Raw genomic sequence first — 9,231 nt, 5'->3', positions numbered from 1 at the left:
CAAAACCACGAATCAAAAAGATAAGAAATAACAAGTGTTGGCGAGGATGTGGAGGAAAGGGAAGCTCTGTGCACCTTCGTAGTGTTAAAATCAAGGACAGAGACTGGCCTTGAAGTTTCCCTGAGAGAGAACCAGTTTAGCCATGGAGGCAAAGCTTAATTTAGCTTACTTTGCAAGGCTACCTCGACCTGTATCATCTGCTTGTGCCCCTGGAAATGATAAGCCAAACTTGAACTGTTTCCCAAGGTTGATATAACCACTGAAAACTGTAATATTGTAACCAGTCACCATGAAGAATCAACAGTCACTGCTTTCTCAGCAAATACATCCCGTGTTCTGGTTTGAGTGCTCCCAGCTTGCAAACCGTCTTTTTGGTGTGTGTACAATAAATTTTTGCTAAATACTACTTCAGTGATTCATTGGCTTCACTGTGGCTATTTTGAGCCTTGGACAGTGGGAATGTCAATGATTACAGCCAGGAAACAGCATGGAAGTGCCTCAAAAAATTCAAAATGGAACATCCATATGATCCAGCAATCCCACTTCTGGGTATTTACCCAAAGGAAACAAAATCACTAACTCAAAAAGGTATCTGGTCCTTCATGCTCATTGCAGCATTATTTACAATAGCCAAGACATGGAAACAACCTAAGTGTTCATTGGCAGATGAATGGATAAAGAAAATGTGGTGCATACACACACTCACATACATCTATATATATAATAATGGTATACATATGTATGTATATATTATTATGTATTATATATATAATGGAATATTATTCAGCTATAAAAAAGGAAACCCTGCCATCTGTGACAATGTGGATGGACCCTGAGGGCATTATGCTAAGTGAACCAGGTTAGACAGAGAAAGACAAATACTGTACGATCTCACATGTGGAATCTTTAGAAACATGGACAAAAGATCTGAAGAGATATTTGCTATGGCCTGCATGTTTGTGTCCCCCCCCCCAAATTCATGGGTTGAAATTTAAATCCCCCACGTGACGGTATGAAGAGGTGGGGCCTTTAGGAAGTGATTAGGTCACGACAGTGGAGCCTCATGAATGTGCTTAGTGCCTTTATAAGAAAAGACATCAGAGATATGATCTCTCTCCATTCTGCTATGTGAGGATACAACTAGAAGAAGACTATCTGTAAATCAGGAAGAGGGACTTCACCAAGAACCCAACCACGATCTCGGCCTCCCTAGCCTCCAGAACTGGGAGTAATAACTGTTTGTTGTTAAAGACACCCCCACCCCCAGTTTATGGCTTATTTGTTGTAGCAACCCAAACTAAGACAACATTTCTCCAGAGAAGATATACAAATGGTTGATACATACTTGAAAAGATGCTCCAATGATTAAGGAACGGCAAATCAGACCCATGAAGAGATACCACCTGGCCCCCACTAGAATGGCTGTAATCAAAAAGTCAGCTTGCCCGAGTTCCACTGCATGGATTCCTTGGGGAAATGTGATACACGCAGAGGAGGAAATGTTGGACTGAAATGGGAACGTAAAATGCAACAAGAAGCACAACAAGCCAACACCCCTCCTTCCTCCCTCGGAGTCCCCCAGCCCCCAACCCTGGACACAGCTTCTCCCAAGCATTTTTGTTTATCTTTCCAGGTTTTTTAGAAATTTCAACACCAATTGTCCCATTGCCTACACGTTATTTTGACCTTTTGTTTCCGTGTAAGAAATCACGGCCATCTTTCCCCATGATTCATAGTCACAATGCACAGTTGCTCCTTAAATACCTTAAAGTTGAGTTCCCAACACAACAGAGCGTATTTTGCGTACCATCTGTTCATTTTGCGGCGCTCCGGAGCCCTGGCTTAATTGAAGCATGCAGTACTCGCTGCCCGTGTTACAGGGCAGGAGGCACAATTTCATGATTGTAAGTAGAGGCCACAAGATGAAGGGAACTCCGGGGAAGATGAATAGTCCAAAAGCTGCCCGAGAAAGAAAAAGAGCGGAGGGAAGAACATGTATATGGCAGAGTATCAGACTCTTACATCCCGCATATAGGGCAGCAACAGGGTTTGCCCTGGGTGCTAGAGGTTTGGATTGTCATTGGTGGAGATGCAGAAGGCTGCAGGAGGAGCAGAGTGTGTGTGTGTGCATGTGTGCCCGTGTATGCACACGCGTGCACTTATGTGTGTGTGCTTACCATTATAAATTGTATCATTCAGTGATGTATTGCTTCCTAAGGCTGTCATAACAAATTAACACAAATGAGAGACTGAAAACAACTGAAATTTACTATTCCAGAGGATGAAAAACTAAAATCAAAGTGTGGGCGGGGTTGATTCCTTCTGGAAGCTCCGAGGGAGAATCATCCCATGCCTCTCTCGCGGCTTCCAGAGGCCACCGACAGCCCTTGGCCACGTCTCTCCAGCCTCTACCTGTCATCTCACGGCTTTCTCTTCTTTGTCTTGTGTCTGTTTCCCCTTACGTTTTTTTTTTCTTTCTTTTTTTTTATTTGAGAGAGAGAGAATGAAAGAGAGAGAGTACATGAGAGGGGGGAGGGTTAGAGGGAGAAGCAGGCTCCTCGCCGAGCAGGGAGCCTGATGCGGGACTCGATTCCCGGACTCCAGGATCATGACCTGAGCCGAAGGCAGTCGCTTAACCAACTGAGCCACCCAGGCGCCCCTCCCCTTATGTTTTCGTATAAAGTCACCTGTTACTGGATTCAGGGCCCACTGCCAATCCAAGGTGATCTCACCTTGAGATCCTTATGTTAGTTACATCTGCAAAGACTCTTATTCCAAATTAGGTCTCATCATGAGTCCGGATGAATGTATCTTGTGGGGGGCAAAATGTGACCCCCTACAAGTGGTTTTTAGCATATTTACAGAGTTGTGCAACCATCACCTCTATCTAGTTCCAAAATATTTCATTATCCCAAAGGAAATCCCATCCCCGTGAACAGTCACTCCCCATTCCCCCGACCACCACCAGCCCCTGACCACTAATCTGCTTTCTGTCTCTATAAATTTACCTATTCTGGACATTTCATAGAATGTTTTCCAGGTTCATCCACGTAGCGTGTATCCAGCCATGCTTTATTTTATTTTTATTTATTTATTTATTTATTTAATTTTATTTATTTTTGACAGAGAGAGAGAGCGAGCACAAGCAGAGGAAGCAGCAGGTAGAGGCAGAGGGAGAGGGAGAAGCAGGCTCCCTGCAAAGCAGGGAGCCCTATGCAGGGCTCGATCCCAGGACCCTGAGATCACGACCTGAGCCTAAGGCAGACGCTCAACCATCTGAGCCACCCAGGCGCCCCGCCATGCTTTGTTTTTTATGATACATCTTCCATTGTTTGGATGCACCCCATTCTGTTCATCCGTTCAGCCACTGATGGGCATTTGGGTTGTTTCCACCTTTTGGCAACTGTGAATGGTCCTGCTATGAACAATGTGCTCCAGTATCTGAGTCTCTATTTTCAGTTCTTTGAGGTCCATACCTTGGAGTGGAAGGGCTGAGTCACATGGTAATTCTCTGTTTAACTTTTTGAGGAACTGCCACACTGCTTTGGATAGAGGCAGCCCCGCTGTCCCTATTTCTGACACCTACTGCAGTAGTTCCCAAAACCATTGTTGAGGTTGATAATTCTCTAGAAGGACTCACAGAACTCACTGGAAGCTTATGCTAATGGCTACAGTTCATTATAGTGAAAGGATAGGTTAAAACCAGCCCAGGAAAGAGATGCATGGGGCAGGGTGCAGAAGGGGCCCAAACATGGAGCTCCCCAGTTACTCTCTCCTAGGGGAGTCACAGATGCCGGATTCCTCCTCCCAACCACACTGTGTGACAATACGCACCCATCTCACCAACCAAGGGATCTTGCCTGAGCTTTGGCGCTCAGAGTTTTGTTTGGGCTTAGTCACATATGGCTCACATGGCTGACCTTTAGTCTTCCATTCTCTCCTAGAGGCAGTACTGAAAGGCTGTGGGCCAAACCCCCCAGACGAACACACACTCCTGTCAGGCAGAACATTCCAGAGGACTAGAGGTCACCTCCCAAGAGCCAAGAGCAAAGGCCCGACCTCTCTTCGGCAAGGTTAATTCACCACACACACATCTTGGCAGAGTTTGTTCTATTACTTTTTCTATCTTCCTCTTGGAATGTGAATAATTACCCTTCCCACATTGTTTAAAATGTTTATTGTGGTAAGAAATGCAAAAAATTTACCATCTTAACCATTTCTAAGCATATAGTTCAGTGGTGTTAAGTATATTCACATTGTTATGCAACCATCACTACCATTTTGCAAAGCTGAAACAGGGTCCCCACTAAACACGGACTCCCCAGTCCTCCTCCCCCAGGCCCTGCTCCCCCCCATTCTACCTCTGTTTCTTTGAATTTGACTCCTATAGGGACCTCGTATAAGTGGAATCATGAAGTGTTTATCCTTTTGAGGCTGTTTATCCTTTTGTTTCACTTAGCATAATGTCCTCAAAGTTCATCCATACTTGGCATGTGTCAGAATGTCCTTCCTTTTTAAGGCTGAATATTCCGTTGTGTAGATAGGCCACATTTGGGTTATCCATTCATCTGTCGATGGACACATGGGTTGCTTCCACCTCTTGGCTATTGTGAATAATGCTACTGTGAACACAGGTATGCAAAAATCTCTTCCAGTTCCTGCTTTCATCTCCTTTGGATATATATCCAAAAGTGGAATTGCTGACTCTATGGTAATTATAGTTTTAATTTTGTGAGGAACCACCACACTGTTTTCCACAGCAGCTATACCATTTTACATTCCCACCAATAGTGCGCAAGGGTTCCAACTTCTCCACATCCCACCAGCATTTGTTACTTTGATCATAGCCACTTGAAGGGTGTGAGGTGGTATTTCACTATGGTTTTGATTTGCATTTCCCTGATGATGAGTGGTGTTGAGCATCTTCATATGTTTGTTGGCCATTTGTATATCACCTTTGGAGAATTGTCAATTCAAGTCCTTTGTCCATTTCTTACTTAGATAATTTGGGAGCTTCTGTTGTTGAGTTATAGATGTTCTTTATATATTCTGGATATTAGTCCCTTAACAGATATGTGTTCAACGAATATTTTTTTTACCATTTCATAGGTTGCCTCTGCACTGTTTATCGTGTCCTTTGATGCACAGAAGTTTTACATTTTGATGCAGTCCACTTTGTCTACTTTTACTTTTGTTACTTGTGATTTTGGTGTCCATCCAGGAACTCCTTGCCATATCCAACGTCATAAAGCTTTTCTAATTTCTTCTAAGAGTTTTATCATTTTAGGTCTTATGTTTAGGTCTTTGATAATTTTCAGCCACTATTTGTATATGGTGCTAAGTGTTCAACTTCGTTCTTTTACATGTGGCTATCCAGTTTTCCCCGCACCATTTGTTGAAGAGGCTGTCCCTGCCCCACTGAATGGTCTTGGCATCCTTACTGAAAATCATTTAACTATATATGTGAGGGTTTATTTCTGGGGTCTCTGTTCTATTCCATTGCTCTACATGTTGGTCTTCATGCCAGTATAATACTATTGATTATTTTAGCTTTGTAGTGAGTTTTGAAATCAGAAAATTGAGAACTTCAACTTTGTTATCCTTTTTCAAGATTATTTTGGCTATTTGGGGTCCCTTGAGGTTCCGTATGCATCTTGGGATGGATTTTATATTTCTCTAAAAAATGCTGTTGGGCTCTTGACAGGGACTGCATTAAATCTATAGATTACTTTGGGTAATACTGACATCTTAATAACATTAAGATTTCCAGTCTATGAACATGGTGTGTCTTTCCATTTATTTGTATCTTCTTTCTTTCAGTAATATTTTATAGTTTTCAGTTTACAAATCTTTTGCCTTCTTGGTTAAGTTCATTCTTAAGTATTTCTCTTCGTGATGCTATTGCAAATGGAATCATTTTCTTAATTTCCTTTTTGTTCACTGTTAGTGTATAGAAACACAACTGAATTCTGAGTGTCAGTTTTGTATCCTGCAACTTTGCTGAATTCATTTATTAGTTCTGTTTATTTTGTGGAACTTTAGGATTTTCTGTGTATACCATCATGTCATCTGCGAACAGACAGAATTTTAATCCTCAATTCCTGGTGGAATGTCTTTTATTTCTTTTTCTTACCTACTTGCCCTGGTTGAGACTTCCATAGTACTACGTGTAATAAAAGTGGTGAAAGTGGACATCCTTGTTTCTGATCTTAAAGGAAAAGCTTTCAGGGGCACCTGAGTGGCTCAGTCAGTTAAGCATCTGACTCTTGATCTCAGCTCAGGTCTTGATCTCAGGGATCAAGCCTACTTAAAAAGAAAAGAAAAACTTTTAGTCTTTCACCACTGAGTATGATGTGATCTGTGGGTTCTTCATAGATGGCCTTTATTATAGTAAGGTAGTTTCCCTCAGTCAGTTTGTTGAGTGTTTTTATCATGAAAGGGTGTTGCATTTTGCCAAATGGTTTTTCTGCAGTGGTTTTATTTCCCTCCATCCTGTTTGAATAAACCTTTTTCTTTATCCTCAGCCTATTTGAAGAGGAAAAGAAGAAAAGATGAGAGCATTCACAAAACATTGTCGACCTCTTAATCCTCCTCCAACAGAAACCTTTTCTGAGCACATACATCCCATGGTACACATGGTTGCACAGTGAGCCCTACACCCAAGGCTCAGGACCGGCTGTTCAGAAAAATACCAGACAACACAAATCTTATTCTGATACCAATTATAATGTGTGGGTTTTCCTCTCACAATACCAAGCAATTCTAGGATACCAGCTGGGTGTCCTACAGTTCAACTAAATTCAGACACTATCCACATGGAGACGACATCAGGTCCACTGCCTATGGGGTCAGTCCCAAAAGGCTGCCCTCCACTTCAGATGCCAATCACAAGTCCAGGGTGTCCCCTGTGCTTCTGACTGACGGGCTAGAAATCAGAGGTTCCCATGACCCTCTCCCTTGAATTCCACTAATTTGCTAGAGTGAGTCACAGAACTAAGGAAAATAGTTTACTCATTAAGTTACCAATTTATTATAAAAGGATAGGATGCGGGGACAGCCCAATAGAATAGCTGCATCGGGCAAGGTATAGGGGAAAGGCATGGAGCTTCCATGTCCTCCCTGGATGTGCACCCTCCCAGCATCTCCATGAGTTCACCAACCGGATGCTCTCTGAACCCTATTGTTTTGGGCTTTTATGGAGGCCTCATGACACAGGCATAACTGATGAAAACACTGGCCACTGGCAACTTAATTCAATCACCAGCCCCTCTCCTCTGCCAGGAGAAGGGGGGGGAATCATGTGGGGGGTGGGTAGGCCTCAGAGTTGCAACCCCTCTAACTGCATGGTTGGTTCTCCCCATCCTTAGGTTATGTAGGGTCTTTCCCAAAGTCGCCTCATTAACAGCAAAATACACCTTTACCGTTCCCATCACTTAGTAAATTCCAAGGGTTTTAGGAGCTCTGCCAGAAACTCAGGTGAAGACCAAAGGTATTTTTTACTATAAGTAACAATATGGTGACGTGACTTTCAGCTGTCCCCGGTACACAAAGAACCAAGACTTCAATCAGAACAGGTTTATTTTTAAAATATCAAACAAAATAATCATACAAAACTGCCTAGAACAAGGGGATAAAGGGATCCTGTTTACTGAATATCACGTATCTATCACTGAAAACCCCTCACTGAACAAGCAGCAGAGGATGTGTACTCCCTAGGTCCCTAGCTGTTTGCAGGAAGCTCGTCACCTGGGTTAGTGAGTGTGGCCTGGGTGTGGATTCAGGATGCATGAAGCTTGTTGTCCCCTGAGAGGAGCATGCGCTTAAGCTCTCCCCGAGATTTCCCAGCGGTGCTCTCTCCCTTGAAATACTAATGGACCTCCTTGTTCTCTTCCCAGACCTCTTGGTTAATTAAGATTGTCTCTGTAACTAGAGGATATAAAATATTCTCGAAAGCCGCCATATCCGTCATGTTTTTGATGGCGTTGGAGAAATACTCCATTTGTAGAGTATTTGCCCAGACTACGATGGTAACAATGCACAACTGTGCTCCTGGGGGAATGAAAGGAGACACGCATGAGCAGGGAGCCTCTTTTCCCCTAGGACTGACTTTGAAGCCGTGGGAGTAGCTGCCAGATTCTATTGTCACTTAAAGAGTGCCCTACAAACAGCTCTCACTGACAAAGAGCTGCTTGGCTTATGAACAGCAGTGCCAAGGTGAAGGGACAACAGTTTGGAAGGACGGCACCCTCATCAAAGGAGGTAAAAACAAACCAGTCCGGTGGGCTGAACTGCACACCCTTTTCTCAGCAGTAAGGGAAGACTTGAACAGAACAAGAGTCCCTCTGTCTGGGTTTTAGACTCAGGGGTCACGGCCAGTGACCTGGCCAGTCAGGCAAATGGCAGTGGAAAGCTGGCCTACGAAACGGGTGCCCGTGTGGGGCCCAGCCCTGTGGAAATCACTATGGGAATTGGAAGGGGGCATGAGAATAGGACACAACAATGCCCATCAGAAGAAATGCCTTCAAGGTTTGGAAGGGGATTGGAGTTGGCCCAGGGTCGTCACTCCGGGTGGCCTCCTGGGCACATGAGTGGACGTGGGGGTTCGGTAGCAATGTAGAAATGTGCTGAATCTTGACAAGGCCCCCTCGCACCCACAGCGGCACAAAATGCCTACAAGAACTGTTCTGTCTGGGGGCGCCTGGGTGGCTCAGTCGTTAGGCGTCTGCCTTCGGCTCAGGTCATGATCCCAGGGTCCTGGGATCGAGCCCCGCATCGGGCTCCCTGCTCCGCGGAAAGCCTGCTTCTCCCTCTCCCACTCCCCCTGCTTGTGTTCCCTCTCTGTCTCTCTCTCTCTGTGTCAAATAAATAAATAAAATCTTTTAAAAAAAGAACTGTTCTGTCTACCCACGTGAGAGACAGAGCCTGCAGATGGCTCCGTGGCAGGCTCCCTGGTGGGAACAGACTGGGATTCTGAACGGGCTTTGCTTACCCGGTGGTACACGCAGACGCCCAGAGTGCTGTAAAGGAACCACAGCAGAACCTGCAACCGTGTGGACCCGAGTCCCATTCCCTCAGACTGGGGCACATACTGATAGCCCATGATGCCCAACAACCGGCCGAGAGCTCTCGTCCGCAGAGGAACAGCTCAATAGGAAACTGCGATGGGCCTTGGAAACCCTGGCTGTTGAAAACCGGAGGAGACAGGGCCTGAGGGGCAGTAAGTGAGCTGGT

Source organism: Mirounga angustirostris, unplaced genomic scaffold (genome assembly GCF_029215605.1).
Source record: "Mirounga angustirostris isolate CCGP_5_RB_7025 unplaced genomic scaffold, mMirAng1.0.hap1 SCAF_1, whole genome shotgun sequence".
Taxonomy (NCBI): domain Eukaryota; kingdom Metazoa; phylum Chordata; class Mammalia; order Carnivora; family Phocidae; genus Mirounga; species Mirounga angustirostris.
The sequence above is the reverse complement of the archived record's forward strand: the minus strand, read 5'-3'. Positions refer to the sequence as shown.